This window comes from Equus przewalskii, chromosome 9 (genome assembly GCF_037783145.1).
Source record: "Equus przewalskii isolate Varuska chromosome 9, EquPr2, whole genome shotgun sequence".
Lineage (NCBI taxonomy): Eukaryota > Metazoa > Chordata > Mammalia > Perissodactyla > Equidae > Equus > Equus przewalskii.
In genome coordinates, this window is record NC_091839.1 from 44,904,894 (window position 1) to 44,921,970 (window position 17,077).

Consider the following 17,077-nt stretch of genomic DNA (forward strand, 5'->3'; position numbering starts at 1 on the left):
TTCGCAAATATTTAAAATTTCCTCAAAGTTACCAACTATATTTGAATATCAAATAGTAATCAAAAACAAAAATAGGTCATTTTTATTCTCTTATCATTTAATGGAGATGGGTACTAGATTATCTCAAAAATTTAAACAACTAAAGATTGTTGATATTTGGAATCTTTTCAATCTGTTTCTATAAAATAATTCTCTTCCAACTTTATATTATCTTACTCTCAAAATACAATATAAGTTGAGTCCAATAGTGGAAGAAGCCCTGTGTTCCGATAGAGCAGTAAAGAAAATTATATATAGTTATCTATGTATATATCTGAAGAATTAAATTTTACATTAATGTTAAATTTTACATAATTCATATACATACACATATACAACCATAAAGTGCCAACATATTTTCTTACTATGTACTTAATTTTCCAAAAAAATAGGGATAAAATACAACACTGATACTTAGCATCATTTTCTAAAAGTGTAATAATATGAAAACTAGCAATAAAAACAGATTTTTAATTTATTGTGAGATAATGTCTTAAGAATTCAAAGTTTATTTTAAGAAATCGATTATATCTAATATACTTCTTATTAATTCCTGGAATTCTCTGAATTATGATGGTTTTGCCCAGAAATAAGTTTTTAGAAATGTCTTTACTTTTGTAATCCGAGTTACTGAGAATGAAGTCAACATTAATTTGTATCACAATCAGCATTATTTTGCTAATTTTTCCAAGACCATGCTTTGCCACAAATTTATGGCACAGCTATTCAAAATTCCATTTTAGTACATCAACACCACCCAGTGACAACTACAAGGTGTTTTTATTTTATAAAACACTTTTTCATGTATTGCTTCATGTAATACTGAGATTAACTAGTAAGATTTAGAGATTACATTACTTGCCCAAGGTCAAAAAGCAATCTGTTAATCTGGATTCAAACATTAATTCTAAATCCAGCATTCTAAGTCCAACTTGTCTGATATGTCCGTTTAAGTCTATCTTTCTCTACGGGCATTATTATATAGAAACTGATTTTATTTTGATAGAGGTAACTAATCTGCTCAGCTAGATATATTTATTGACTATGTAAACAGCTTAAGCAATACAAATTTTTGACAAGTCAATACATACACTGAAAAAGATCTACATCTAAGAATATATAGAAGAAAAGCAAAATAATTCAGGCGGAATGTGTCTGGTTAACAAATCATCCCTAAATTCTAAACCAGACCCTACTGATTCACTATATGGTGTTATACAAATAGTCTCTCTTTTTCAAGCCTCAATTCCTTTACCTGTAAACATTAATTATATTTGTTATATTCATAATTCCAAATGATGTTACAGGGAACAAAAACAATTTCTGAATAATTTAAACTCTCATGATTCAAAAGTGCCAAAGGAAACCAAATGTAGAAACAGATGTTAAAAAGCCATAAACTGTTCATTTGGCAGTTAATATTTAAGAGGAAATATATACCTTGCTATTTAAGAGATACTATATACTTAATTATTAGGGGCAGTATATGTTAATAGTATATTCATAAAGAAATAATTCCTTTAAAAATGTAAAATGTGGGGGCCGGCGTGGTGGCGTAGCAGTTAAGTTGGCACAATCCACTTTGGCAGCCGGAGTTCACCGGTTCAGATCCTGGTCGCGGACCTACACACCATTTATCAAGCCAGGCTGTGGTAGGCTTCCCACATATAAAATAGAGGAAGATGGGCACAGATGTTAGCTCAGTGCCCATCTTCTCAGCCAAAAGAGGAGGATTAGCAGCAGATGTTATCTCAGGGCTAATCTTCCTCAAAAAAAAAGAAAGAGAAAAATGTATAATATGAATTCATATATATTTATATGAAATTATATATACACATCTCAGTGTACTTGTGTGCGTGTGTATACACATGTGTGTGCACACACTTTACTGAGGAATTCACAATAGTGGACCATTCAGTAATGAATCTTCCTGGCCAATTTAAATTCTGAGTTAAGCTATCTTGTAGCTTTTAAGCAATTCTTATGAACATATCTAATCAAAATAGTATTAAATTAAATTACTGCATCTTCATTCTAGAAATATTACAGATGGTAAAATGTTTCTATATATTCTTTCAATTAAACCACCATAAAAAAAAATGGAAGGTTCATTTCTAAAGGACAAGGGAAACAAATACTTGGATAGAGAAATACTAAGTGATGTTTCCAAAGTGATGATAAACGTTTTAGTAATCCATACTTAAACTGTATTACATTAAAAGCTGTTCAAGTATCTTCACAGAAAACAAAGAGATTTTTAAAAAATATATAAAGTTAGATTTTAGCTGTGGAGAGTTTGTTTTGGGGGTAGAATGCTTGTAAATTCACTCATAACCCACAGCCTTGTGGAGACACAGGGCAGGAGTCTGTCAGAGGTCAGGGCTGGAGGCAGAGACTTGGGGAGTTAACTGTACCGGGATGATCATAGAAGCTGGAAAAGTACGCATTCTTTTCCCCAGTATCATCAGTCCATATTTTCCTAAATATCTTACTGTATAAACATTATAACCTATTTAGTCTACTAAAAATTGGACTGCCTTCTCTTCCGCTAATCAGGCAATCTACGACTTAAAATATTGTCAGATATTTAGATCACTTTCAAACAGACAGCCAAGCTATTTACATTATATTTTAATTTGATTTTAAAGGAAGTCCCAGCATTTTTTGAAATGTCCTCAGATTAGAGAAGTAAAACACTATACATACTATACACAGAATTTCCAAATTAGAAAAATCATAACACATTTAATGGATTTTTTCAGTAAACTATAAAACAAGACTAGAACAGAAAGACAAATCATATATTTCAGAATAATTATATGTGTATGTGGGGAAACTAAGTAGGAAAGATCATTGAACTTTGGCATTAATCTGTATAAGTAATTAAGAAACGAAAATCATCAAAATCAAAAGATAGAGAAACGTAAAAGGTGAGTTATTTGTTAATTCATAATAAAGAGAATTGTAGAAGACAGAGTATATAACCGAATATTGAGCAGCATAACTGTAAGTGATGCTAATTTTGATCTAACCATCACTTAACCCAAATATTCATCTAAATTCATACAAATCTTAAATCCTAAACTAAAGGAACAAGCTTAAGTTTAGGCAGTAACTGTGGCAAATTTGTATCAGCAGATTGATACAGATGTTAGCTACAGTTCACAACTTGGCATATATCTCCCACGTACAAAATGACATGCAGATTGGCTACAGCCAGTCGTGAAGGCTTTCATGATTACAATAATCTATAGGCTTCATTGAATATGGAAGTGTACTTGTGATGTCAAATATAATTTAATCACAACATCTAAGAAGGAAACTTCTAAGACACGCTTCCAGGATTTGGAAGGTCCCAGATCTCTTTCAGGGTCTGCCTGGGTAAAAAGAACCAAGACCCATTCAAGCACACATAATTCAGGAGGCCTGCCTGCCAGCAATAAAGGCCGAAATTGGATACTTGGTGAGATTAATTACCTAGATAGGGCTTGATAATGCAAGTCAAATGGGAATGTAATTAAAGTGCACCTTCCATGAAAATTATTCATTGCTGATGGATCAGGTGACAGATAAATCAAAAGGCATTTTAAAAAAGCCTACAGGTTAACTTGAAGCAGGTCCTTCCTCTTTATAAAACTCTAATTGCAGGTGTGGAATTCACTCTTGCTGTCCTATCCCCATCATGATACCATAAGATGAAAAGGCAGACCGTAATGTAACCTATTAGAAACAGAAGCCAATAGAAAACCCATTAGGATCTTAGTTACAAACAAAAGCTCAGCTAGACTGGAACCAGTTGGCTGGCAGCTTTCAGAAGAGACTAGCACTATGTTCAAACTACAATGGGGATTGCAACCATAAAAAAACAAGTGATGAATTAATAAGTTGACTAGTCCCCAGGGCGCAATTCTTACAGATGAAAGGCATGCTGTGGTAATCAAACAGAGTTATAAATTAGATAAATCGAATGGCATTAGAAGTATTTTACATCATCATTATTAAATAAAGTCTTCCTGGATGTGCTCTTAATTCTTTACTGTCAATACATTTATTTACAGTCTAAAAACAATAAAAAACAGTGTTTTATAACAATGGCAGGGTAATTTCAGTTACCCAGAGGGATAGTAAATCTAATTTCTATGTTGAGTTCTCTTAGGTATGTTTATTATACACCTAAAAGCAGATAGATGAAACAAAATGCCCAATTAAATGATAGTTATTGGAAAAATGGCTTTAGATGTTTCTCTTCTGCTTGCTCTAACCAATGAGCACATCTTGCTTTTACTGACCTGTATAAAGAAAACACAAAAGTTTTCTTGTCTATAAGAACAAACCTAATGCTGAAAGGAAAACCATGTCATCTAGCAGATGGCATAGAGAATTCACAAAAAAGGACAATTACCGTCAGGAAAAAAAAATAACCTTAGTATAAAAGTCAAAGGATTTTTGTTCTACGGAAATCTTTAAATAATAATGTAAATATTGATTTACTCTTAAAAATCCTCAAATGACTCTGTATCTTTTCCAAAAAAATTCACTTTATTTTTTATTTAAACTTGAAAGAAGACAAAATTTGAATTCAAATTTTCCTCAATAATCCATCCAACCCAATATCACACAAAAAGCCTTCAAAATAAAAGACAATCAAAACAATAAAAACCTAGTTTGCACTATTACCCACAGGCAATTAAAAGGCTCATCACAAATGTTCTAACTTAATTCTATTAAAGTAATATTTCTAAAATTGTTTTAAATAAAAATAAATTTTACACAGCAGCTCTTTCCTCATGGTGAAAACAGAGAAGTCAGAAAATTCATAGGCAAACACAAAACAGGACTTTAGATATCTAAATTTAATACACAGGGCCTGTTTGTGTTTGAAGTGTTATGGGTAAATGTATAAAAATACATCATTGGAGAATTACCTGTTTATACTTCTGCATTGTTAAAGGTTACTGATTAAAATTGAAAACAGGTACGGCAAACACCCAACGCATTTTATCAGGAGACACTGCTCTTTATGTCCCCCGCAGGTTCCAGTTAGTAACTTAATCCCAACCAAACTATAAAGTAAACTCTTCTTGATTTGTCAGATTAGCTGATGCTTGTCCAGAAAAATGGTCTGAAAAAAGAGTCACCAGGACACTATAATTAAGATCCATTCATCCATTTCATCCCAGGACTGAAGAAAATAATGAAACATCAAAGTAGTCAGACAGCAGCCTAAAGGAGGCCTGTTAGGATCTTTTCAAACATAACACCAGTATTTAACGCAGCAAGGTGCACCAGAAGCGACTTACGAATCATGTTAATATCCTAGGTTTGTTGAAATAGCATCACGGCTTTCTGTTCTTTGTTTACGTAATTTTTAAAGATGAAGGAAATGTGACTAAAAATAAAATGTAAAGGCTTATCGTTATCAACATACTGAAAACAGCAAGAATAAAGTTTACAAACTTTGGTGGCTCACCTACTTTTTTATAGGTGAGCACAGGATATGAGACATAATTTAAAATATCTGGGAGAAAGAAAAGAAACTAGGAAGAGAAATATAAAAACAAAAAGTGTAACATAAACTATAACTATATATAGAGAGAGTATATATACAGTAACAGATCTAGTCTTTATGATTTGTGTGTAACCATTTGATTTTATAGCAGTATTTTATATTAAGAATGATAAATATATTAGAGGAGACATTGCTATAAAGGCATGGTTTATCTTTATAGAATTAACATCTTTCCTTTTATGACCTCTATTTCTGAGATTATCAGGCTCTCAACAACGAAATTTATGTGAGGTTAATTTTGGGTTCTTAGTGATGTCAGGGATGTGTAAAAATAGGATATGTCAAAACAAGGAGAAAACAAGGTTATGATAATGTATTAGAAAAGAACAAAGGCAATAATTTTTTTCCAAACAAAATTCAGAGTCATTCTCTGTCTTAGAGTCTTTACCAGTCTGATAAATGTTGTATGAAATCAGCATAAAAAGTAATCTATTACAATTCAATTCAGCCAACATTGAGCACTTACACTACATATGCCATAGTGTTGTTAGGCTTGGTTTTCAACCATGACAAATATGATTATGACATTTTCCACCCCAAGTTGTCTATCAAAATTGTTTCTCATGGCTCAAAATTGTCAAATCCAAAGGACTTTCTTCTGTCTTCATTCTATTGGCCTCCTGTGACTTTTGATTCTATGATCAACTGACTCAGGAAATTTCTCTTCCTTTGGTTACTGTGACAACCCTCCTATCCAGCTGGCCTGGGTACTCCTTTTGGGTGTTCGTCATGTGCTTTTGATATTCGGCCTGCTCTTAATTGTCAGTATTCTCAAAACTTCCCTCTCAAACTTTTAAATTATAGCTCCACCTCCTCTTCCCAAGAAAGGCCATTCATTAACTCACCAACTCTATGTTTACAATTCCCTAATCTCTAACATTTAAGCTCCACTGCCATCCTAATGTCCATTCCCTTAGGAATGCATATGTGCTCACAAAATGTATGAAGTTAAAAAGTACATAGAGTTCTAACTGTCTATATAGACATCTATATATATAAATACATTGATTACACGTGAGATAGCCTGCTGTAACAGGAGCTAAGAGTGTTATGCTTAAGAGAATTAGTAACATTTGAATACACTGTACAACAGTGATATGGCTTAACCAGTAGCCTCGCATTTATTATCATATATGATTGCCATTATGAATTCTATGCTCTATGTTCTGCATCTTTCTATATGATGAAGTTAATGATCAAATATTATTGAAAATTGGGACACTAATTATCTGATGTCAACATGCCATGGATAATTAAGAGCTGTGTGCGTTAAAGCTATGCTAATTGTTTTTCACAGATCTCCTTCTGTAGTCCTTGTGTCTTGAGGCAAGCAGCTACAGGTCTGTATGTACATCTCTGCCATGTACTTTGTCACAGAACATACATCATCCACTCTGCCTTCTCCCTGATTAATTTTGTAAGGTTGAAGCAATTATCTCTCCCTTTGTGACTGACCTCTTTGTAAATGGAGTGCAGGAAATTTGGATAATTCTTCCCGGGTTTTTACCTCTTAATTGATCCTTGTTTCTTGCTTACAATAGTTTAAAGGGAACTGAGGTCAAAACACAGTTGGAATTGAAACAAGGAGCAATCAGGCTTTTGCAGTAGTAATCGACAGATCTGAAAAGCAAGATCTTGATAGTGTTCTCTCATTTACCCTATTACTTAGATCAGTTGGTTAAAACTCTTAATGATCCTCTTGGATCAATGTCTCTTCCTTGTAGCTCTAATTTACTGCATTGGTTGATTAGTACAGATGTTTCTGTGGATGGCTCTGCATCATTCCACCAGACTGCTTGTCTGAATCAAATTTGCTTCAATTCATCACCAACGAAGCAAGGAATAAAATAATCAACATTTACTCTCTCCTTACACTGGTACTGAAAACAGAACAACTAAATGTTTGTCAGTTTAAAGATTGTCGGCTACCGTTCTCAGAGCTGTGTCCCTCAGCTCATCCAGGGCTTGAAATGCTGTACATGGTTGGGTGCAGCAGTGGGTAGGGAATGGGACTGGGAGGAACCTACATATGTACTTCAAATGTATGGTCCCAGGTCTTCATTATCATCATCATCATCATCACCATCATCATCATCTCCATCACCAATTCATATTATGTGTGTTTGTCTATATATGAATAATGTATGAAATTACCATCCACTGGCTTTTCATTCTCTGAAATGCAGCTTATTGATTTGTTGCTTTTAAATGAATTATTTCGGAAACTCCGTCTGTCTTCATAACGCTATTCCTTTAATAACACTTAGGGGAAATGGTTACAATAGTTTGCTCTATAAGAACTAAGCAAACAACACACAGATCAAAACCTTTTTGATACTGCGGAACACCACGAAAGAATCAGGTAACCAGTTTCGGTCAACTAAGAATGAAGCAAAAATCACTTCTTGATTCAATACATATTGAAAATCTTTTACAAATGTGTTAGTTTGTATTCTTAGCATAGTCATGTTACCATATTACACATATCGTATTATTTTATTATTAATAATTGTGAAATACCTCCAGAAAAAGACACTGAATTCATATATATTGACCCAGGGTTGTATCCTAAAAAGAATTTGTGTATTTTACTTAAGTCTGTGCTATTAACATGCTTTTTGTATTTTTTCCCCCTAAAAGTAAAGCAGGTGGCCTGGTGAGTCACATTTCAGTTAAAACAGATTTGCTATAGCTCAGTTGAACAAACTTCTTGACTTTAAAAGGGGATATTTCTTTATAAATAATGTTCTAGTGGATGCATTTTCAATTCGCTATAATCTCCACATGATAAACTGACAGTAGCAAAATGAAGGATGTCCTATTAAGGGCAATACATATAATAAGAATTACTTTACATAATTCCATCATTATGGACTATTCCAGGATAATGATTCTGATGGGAAGTCATATATTTTTTGAAGAGCTTATTTAGAGGACGCTTAAATTTAACAAGTTACAAATTTAAATCTCCAAAATATAGAATTATAAAACTTTTCCACTAGAAAATCCTGAAACAGCACTCATTTCTTAATCATGTAGAAATTGCTGGTTTAAAATTGCCAAGAATACAACGAATTTGCTCAAGCTTGAAAACTCAGAGACAAAACTCATAACTTACTTTGTATTGAATATTTTGCTACTATCAATGCAGCAGCTTCTATAATTTATAAGATAATGAATTGACTCTGTTAAAAAAATCTGTCTTGGATATCAAAAGCAAAATATTACTATTGGTCTTTCTGACACTTACTAATGCATCGCACTAAATAAGTTTAGCACTTTTTTGAAGGGAGAAAAATCATAGAAATGCATTAAATTTCTACAACTTCCACTCCTTACAATAGCCACAAAAGTGTGCATGTCTTCATGCACACGGAAAATAAATACTTTTCTTCAAAATAATAGGATGGAACTAAATTGTCTCAGGAATGGCTATCTGTATGAGTTTTCTCAGGCTGCTATAACAAAGTACCTCACACTGGGTGTCTTAAACAACAGAAATTTACTTTCTCACAGTTCTGGAGGCTGGAAGTCCCAAATTAAGGTCTGGCCATGTTAAGATTCTGATGAGGGCTCTCTTCCTGGCTTAGATGTAGATGGCGGCCTCTTGCTATGTACTCACGTGGCCTTTCCTTGGTGCATGAGCCTCGAGAGACACTAAGCTCTCTGGTACCTGTTTTTATAAGGACATTAATCCTCTAGAATCAGGGCCCCAACTGTATGACCTCATTTAACCTTAATTACCTCCTTATAGTTCCTATCTTCAAATATAGTCACAGTGGGGGTTAGGGTTTCAACATATGGATTTGGGGAGTTGGGGGGGCCACAGACAATTCAGTCCATAACAGTATTACAACTGAGATATTGCACAAATTAATTCTTTCTTCCCAGATACTTAAATATTATTATCCACAAGTAGTAATTCTGTAATCAATGAATCTAAGATTAAGATGTATTAAACTGAAACTATGAGGGACTACTTAAAATAGCTTATACTACGTTTCTCTCAAATGTCTACAAAGAATTCTTCCACTGAACAGTACGCAGATCAACCTGACACTGTAACCCCAACATAAGCATAAGTAGTTCATTACAAATATTTATAAAATCAGAAAAGGGTAGATTTGACAACTCCCAAAGATACTGACGCTACAGGGCATGGAGCTGGGATGAAGATGAAGGTGTAGAGATGAGGACACAGGTTGCTTAGGGGGATTTCTTTACACATCTTTCTTTCTTTCTTTTTTTGAGGAAGAGTAGTGCTGAGCTAACATCTGCTGCCTCTCCTCCTCCTCTTGCTGAAGAAGACTGGCCCTGAGCTAACATCCGTGTCCATCTTTCTCTGTTTTATATGTGGGACGCCTGCCACAGCATGGCTTGATGAGCAGTGCACAGGTCTGCACCTGGGATCCGAACCAGTGAACCCCAGACCACGGAAGAGGAGCATGCAAACTTAACCACTGCGCCACCAGCCCAGCCCGCTTCATATATATTTTAATTGAGAAACATCATGGAACAGCTATGTGCTGTAGTCTTAAGCAGTCAAAACACTATGTAAAGGAAAAAATATTAAAACAATATATGAAAAGCTAGTGTCATGCACTTAAAATAGTAGTCCTAAGCACTAATGAAAAAGATCTCAAATCTTGGTCTCTGTGCTTCTACTATATTCAATGTCATATTAAAAGATAGAAATTGTCTATTTTCAGCAGGCTTTCAAAATATGAAGAATTGTAAAAGTTTTCAAAATTAACGGTTAATTTGCACTGTAATATTTTATAGTAAGATTACTTTAAGCTTTTGTTCTAAATCTATTTAAATACCAAGTTATACCTGAAAACTCATTTGAAGAATTTGAAGATTTTCAATATATCTATAGTTTCAAGACCAGATCACAAAATTTTTATACTTGAAATCATCTTATGTATTCATTGCATAATTTAAATAAAATTTTATTGAACTTGAATTAAACCAATCCTTTATAGTTTAATCCTGATAATCTTAGAAAGTCTCTTTTCACATTACAATATACAAAGAATTGGTGTATTTAATTCAAGAAACTTACTAAGCATGTGACCTGGTCCCAACATGCTACAGAGACTAGAGAATAAGAATAAAGATGCCACTATTTTCTTACAATGTGAAGTCTAACAGGAAAGACAAACGTTTCACAGATAATATGTGAAAAATGTTATAAAAAATGCATGAGATACTTACTGTAAGACCATATCACAGAAAGATGTAATTTTCTCCTAAATATCTCTTGCAAGTTTGGGATGTGGAAGAGACTATGAATCTTTACATGTAATGTGGTCAGCACATATTAACTAATCAACAACTACTAGTTGTCAGTATTAATGCCAACACAGTTGCATTTGCCATAATAAAAATTTTATTAAAATAGTATTTCAAAACAATCATCCTTATATATATGTTGTAATACTGATATCCACTAAAGAAAATCTATAAACGTATCTACTTGTATATTTTAAAACTAATGGAATCACAAAAATACTTGAATTTCAATTAGAAAATTAAATTTCACTAACATAGTCTAAAACTCCTACTTGGTAAGCAAAGGATATAAATTTCTAAAATGTCATGCCTCATGGCACGAATCAGCATGACTGAGTCCTGCTCTGCCTTTCAGATCCATTACGTTTATAAAATAATGAGAAACATAACAGAAACACGTATTTTGAACAGTTTACTGCTAAAGGAATCTAATTCAGTTGATTTTTCTGCTGTAGATTTCATAAGTGTGTGGATGTACGTATGTTTTAACAACACGAACACTATTCCTACAAATGTGTTTGCTGTTGTTGGTGGTGGTTTTGGTGGTTTTTTTGCATTTATATCTTGTTTCACCTCATGGAGATTACTGCATTTAATATTACTTGATATAGTAAATACTCTCAAACGATAAAATATATTTTCTTAACATTATGCTCCCTTAAAATATAAATCAAGTTTATAAATTCCTAAGAAATATCAAAATATGTAAACTTAGATGGAATTAATTTATTTTACTTAAAGGACACCTGACTTGATGGCCTCCCATTTTAAATCATTGAAAAGAGATGATCTGAGTTAATTTATGAGAAAAAGTCACAGCTGAGTCACATTAATAAAAGTGAGTGAACATAGTTCTGACAAATACAGGAAATGAATCTTGGTATTGTCCTTTTTTTGTATAATTTTGCTTATGTATAATGTTATATAACTTTATGGTTATATTTCATTTGGAACACTATATAAACATACAGCTAAGTAAAGGGAATACTGAAGGAAATATTAATTTTGACAGAGAAATAAGATCTGGGCATTTGAAAACATAAGGGAAATTAGTCAAATTAAGATATGCAGTACTTTTAAAGTTTCTTGAAGAAGGGCAATAAAATCATACCCAGAAGGCAAATACTATAGTTACCAATGTTCTCTCTCTCAGAGATTCTATTTGTTATTAATATCATCAAGTAATAACACTTCTTAGTAGGTCCCCTTTTCATTGAACAGTAATTTATTACCAGGCCATTGAACCAATCTGCAAATACTCTGTAAAGAATCGTATAGCTAAATTCTTTAAGATAGCAGTCCATAAGATTCCATAATGCTTAATAAGTCTGAGGTAAGCAGTGTACTTGATTGCAATAATCTGGGTTACTCTTGTATGATTTACTCTGTGACCTTTGGAAAGTGATATATTCAAAGCTTCAACTTTTTACCTGTAAATGGTATTAATACTTGTCTTACCAATGACACAAATTTACTTCAAATTTTAATGATACAATGTGTATGTAAGTGCTATATAAATCATTCATTCATATACAACAAAATTGATGGTGAAAGAAAGAAAATAGTTCCTTTTGATAGAGACTCTAAGATATCTTTGAAGAGAATTAAGATGTTTCCACATTATGATGGCAGATTTGCTGATTCTTTTCCTATTTTCAGAAAATGTCTTCTGCATACTTTTATTCACAGGAAGCAAGGCTAAGCAAGATATATATATATATATATATATATATATATATATATATATATATATATATATATATATTTTTTTTAGCAAACTAATATATTTAATACAGCAAATGCTCTGTTTACAAGTTTAAAACTTAACCCAAGATCAGTCTTGTCACTCGCCTGCTCAAAAACATGCAGGTTTTCCCATTTTCTATCAGTCTTCCTACAAATAAACTTTCTCATTAGGCCTTCCCACAAATCTTTATTCATCCAGTTTACACCACTATTCTCTAAACACACTCTGAGTCTTGCTTCTCATCCTTTTGCATGAGCGAAGTATTGGTAACGGGTGTTCTGACAGACTGCCCACATCCCCTGAGTGAAGCACTGAAGAACTTACTTGTCCAGCTACTGAGACGGCTGCCAGCAGGCAGACCTCAGTTCCCTGCTCCTCTTTAGAATTTCCTTGTCTGAAAATGACACCTTGCTTCGGCCAATGACCGGACAACACAGAGGCATAAAAGCCTGCTACTCTCTCTTCACCTCCGGACAAACTGAATGCCCCTCACTGGTGGAGAGCTCCCTGTGGGGTTGGCTGGAGATTCCAGTGACACTGCATCATTGCTCAGCTTCCCCTCTGCTCGATCCTGCTCCCTTCCCCTCTCTTCCAATGGCGCTGACCCCAGTGCATGCCCTAACACAGCCCCTGCGCACTAACCTCCATCTACGTGGGGTCTGCTTCCTCGGGAGACCAATTTGGGAACTATATCTTGCTTTAAGAGGCTACAATTTTCATCCCTAATTCCTTCCCAATGCTTTGTAGAGAATGAGAACAGTTACAATCCCATTAAAAATCACAGAACCTGTATGCACATTAATCTGCTGTCAATAATTTGCAATCAACAGTGAACTGCGCAATGGTATCGTTTGTATAGGGTTATGACTTTGTCCATTTAATGATGGACGTAAATGAGCTCTTAGAAGTCTCCTGTCCTACGTGGAAGCAACCTAAGTGTCCAGCAACAGACGAATGGATAAAGAAGATGTGGTACATATATACAATGGAATATTACTCAGCTGCAAAACAGAACAAAATCATTCCATTTGCAATAACATGGATGGACCTTGAGAGAATTATGTTAAGTGAAATAAGCCAGTTAGAGAAAGATAATCTGTGTATGACTCCACTCATATGAGGAATTTAAAATTATGGACTAAGAACAGTTTAGTGGCTACCAGGGGAAAGGTGGGGTGGGGCATGGTCACAAAGGGTGAAGTGGTGCACCTACAACATGACTGACAAACATTAATGTACAATTGAAATTTCACAAGATTGTAACCTATCAATAACTCAATAAAAAAAAAAAAAAAAAAGAAGTCTGCTGTCCTAAACCTTTCCATTACTTAGGAAGACTAAATGAGTCCAAAGAAGTTAATGACTCAATTTTGACACTCTGCTTCATGTACATTTTACATTTAAAAAATACCAGAAACATAGTAAGTGTTCAATAACCAGTAATGCTTATCATCACTGCCATTATTATAATTGTTGTAGTACCCTAACAGTCTTACACTCTTTTTTTAAATTCTAATAAATGTAACTGGTATTAAGCTAAAAGCTCATTTTTTTGGGTTTTCTTTTTTTTTTTTTTTTGGTGAAGAAGATTGTCCCTGAGCTAACATCTGTGCCAATCTTCCTCTATTTTGTATGTGGGATGCCACCACAGCATGGCTTGATGAACAGTATGTAGGTCCATGCCCAGGATCTGAACCCTCAAACCCCGGGCCTCCAAAGCAGAGCATGTGACCTTAACCACTATGCCACCAGGCCAGCTCCTAAAAGATTATTTTTTATAATATGAGGAGCCAAGCAGCATGATACTATTTCAAGAGAAAATGCAGGTTCAAAGAGGTGAAATAAGTTGTCTAAAATTAAGTAATTAAGTCATCTAACATCAAATCCTGGTGGTCTAGTAGTTAAGATTCGGTGCTCTCACTGCTGCTGCCCAGGTTGGTTTCCTGGTCATGGAACCACACCACCCATCTGTCTCTTGTCATCCTGTGGAGGCTAGGTGTTGCTGTGATGCTGAAATATGTCACCAGTATTTCAAACACAGCAGGGTCACCCATGGTGGATAGGTTTCAGTGGAGCTTCCAGACTAAGACAGACCAGGAAAAAGGACATGGCCACCCACTTCCAAAAAAACTAGCCATGAAAACCCTATGAATGGCAGTGTAGTATCGTCTGATACAGCACTGGAAGGGGAGAGGATGGTGCAAAAAAGACCGAGTAGGGTTCTGCTCTGCTGTCCACAGGGTCCATAGGAGTCAGAATTTACTCTACAGCACCAACAAAAAAATATCACATCTTAAGCTTTTTCCATTAATGTCTCAATGTTTTCATTCTTGTATAATCATTTAACTTTTCTTCTGAATGACTAGTTTCCTCATTGGAATTAATTACACAATATTTGTCGTACAGTCAGTACGCAGAAAGAACTGCCTTAGATGGTAGGGACACAAACCAACATAACATGATCACTGACCCGAAGAATAATTGCTAAGTCCCTGAAGTCTCTTTGAGGGAAAGATCAAATATTATAATTTTGTGTTGTCTTTCCTAACAAAGCTAAAAATTGTTTAACTGTTTAAATGATCCAACAGTGAATGAAGGTATTACAGAAAGAGAGAGTAATTTTAGGGTGACCTGTTTTATCAACTCTCACACTTTTGTAGACCATTTTTGTGTTAACGTACCTGGTCTGTGGAAGGAATGTAGTGCCAATTACAATGTTTTAATTGGGGGAGGTCCTCTTGAGGGGCCTAGAGTGTGACCTACGAGTCCTCCTTCTGGCAAAATCGCATCTGCTCTGAAGTTCTAGATTGACTGGAATTTTTCTCTGAGGACTCCCCTTCCTTCCACAGACAGAATGAATCATTCCTTCTTTAAGGCTTCTGTATTTTGTTCCTAAAGTTCTACAGCATGCATCACATTATATTCAAGTATTCTATTGCTAGTTGTCTAACTAAATGTATATCTGTACAATATGGGCTCCTCATAAGGAGATGACCTTCTTTACCTTCCCATCTTCAGCATCCTCCACAGTGCTTGACACACACTACCCAATACAGTTGGCTGAATTAATATTAAAAAAGTAGCATTAAAATAATCACCTCTTAAGAATACGTTTGTAATTATTAAGACCATATTTGTTCAAGAGAGCCTTCCAACATAAGATCCTAATGCCATCAATCAAATTCATATCCTTTCCCCCTTACTTATATATTTCTTAAATATCTCCAATGTACATAAGGTTGATTTGTGGAACTTTCCCCTTAATAGGTAAATATCATTCCCAAGAAAACAAAACAACAACAAAAAGAATATATTTCAGCCAGCTTGTGTAGGTCATATATTCCTGGCAGTAAATACAAAAATTATCTAAATATGAATAGCACATATTAAGCTTCTCTATACACTTCTCATGTTAAAGGTAATTATTGGTTTAAATAAGAACCTCAGCCTTAACATAACTTGTGACCGGATGATAGTCACATTTTACCCGGGCCAACCAAAACTAATTTCTCCCTCCTCTGATGTTACAACACGTAATTGCCGATTTGGAGCCCACATTACTTCCCCCTACATTGCAATAGATAAAGATTTGTGTGTTTTGCCTTGACAGATTCACAAAGAGATACAGAAAAAGAGGACTAATCAGCATTCATTTTGCTTCAGATTGCCATAAAATTTTCATGAAAATACAGAGTTTTTAAGTTTCTCTAATATTGTCTCATTTACCAAGATAATACAGGAAGGAAGATATTATTTTATCCCCATTTTACTCACGTAGAACTTTTGTGATCCACCCAGGAGTACGTACTTCCTAAGCGGCAAAGCAGGGCTGGAGTACAGGTCCTTAAACACCAACCACCTTGCTCTCCCCTGAGCAAAGGACAAGGGGATCCTCAATCTACTTCCATTTCCGCAAACAGTGCTATGGGGAGTATTGAGCTCCATGCTCCAAACTTAATAGAAAGGGAACTACAGTGTGCACACTACCTTTCAAACACTGGCTCTTTTCCATCCTTACTCTCTATTCTTGCTCAGACATATGCAGACTCTCTTAAATCTTTTCACACTAGGCATCAGTGTGTTGCTGATGAGGGCCATAACTGACCAGAGACCCAGAATAACTTCATCATTGAAGTGACTGTGGCATAAACCAGGTGGGAGGCGGTGCTGTTTGGCTAATGGAGAATGAAAATTAGAAGGATCGCTGCAGGTTTCCATGGATAGTCATGATCAAGGACAAAGTTTCAAAACATTCCCCCTTGAGAAAGAGCAAAAACATGGGTGATGGTGGGAGAAGATGGGCATACAAATGCAACAGAACAATATATTTCAATGCATTTCTTTTTGAGAGGAGAAAAAGCTAACAGGGTAAATTCATGTGGGTTTTTAGTATTTGAGATGTAGTAGAGACTAGACAATAGGGAATT

At 34.6% G+C, this 17,077-nt stretch overlaps 1 protein-coding gene across 6 annotated transcripts in view; it reads right to left on the reverse strand.

Annotated features, from left to right (window-relative positions):
• The window catches only part of EPHA7 (EPH receptor A7), a 169,724-nt gene that overhangs the window by 88,748 nt on the left and 63,899 nt on the right, over nt 1-17,077 (reverse strand). The gene's annotated exons all lie outside the window — the stretch shown is intronic.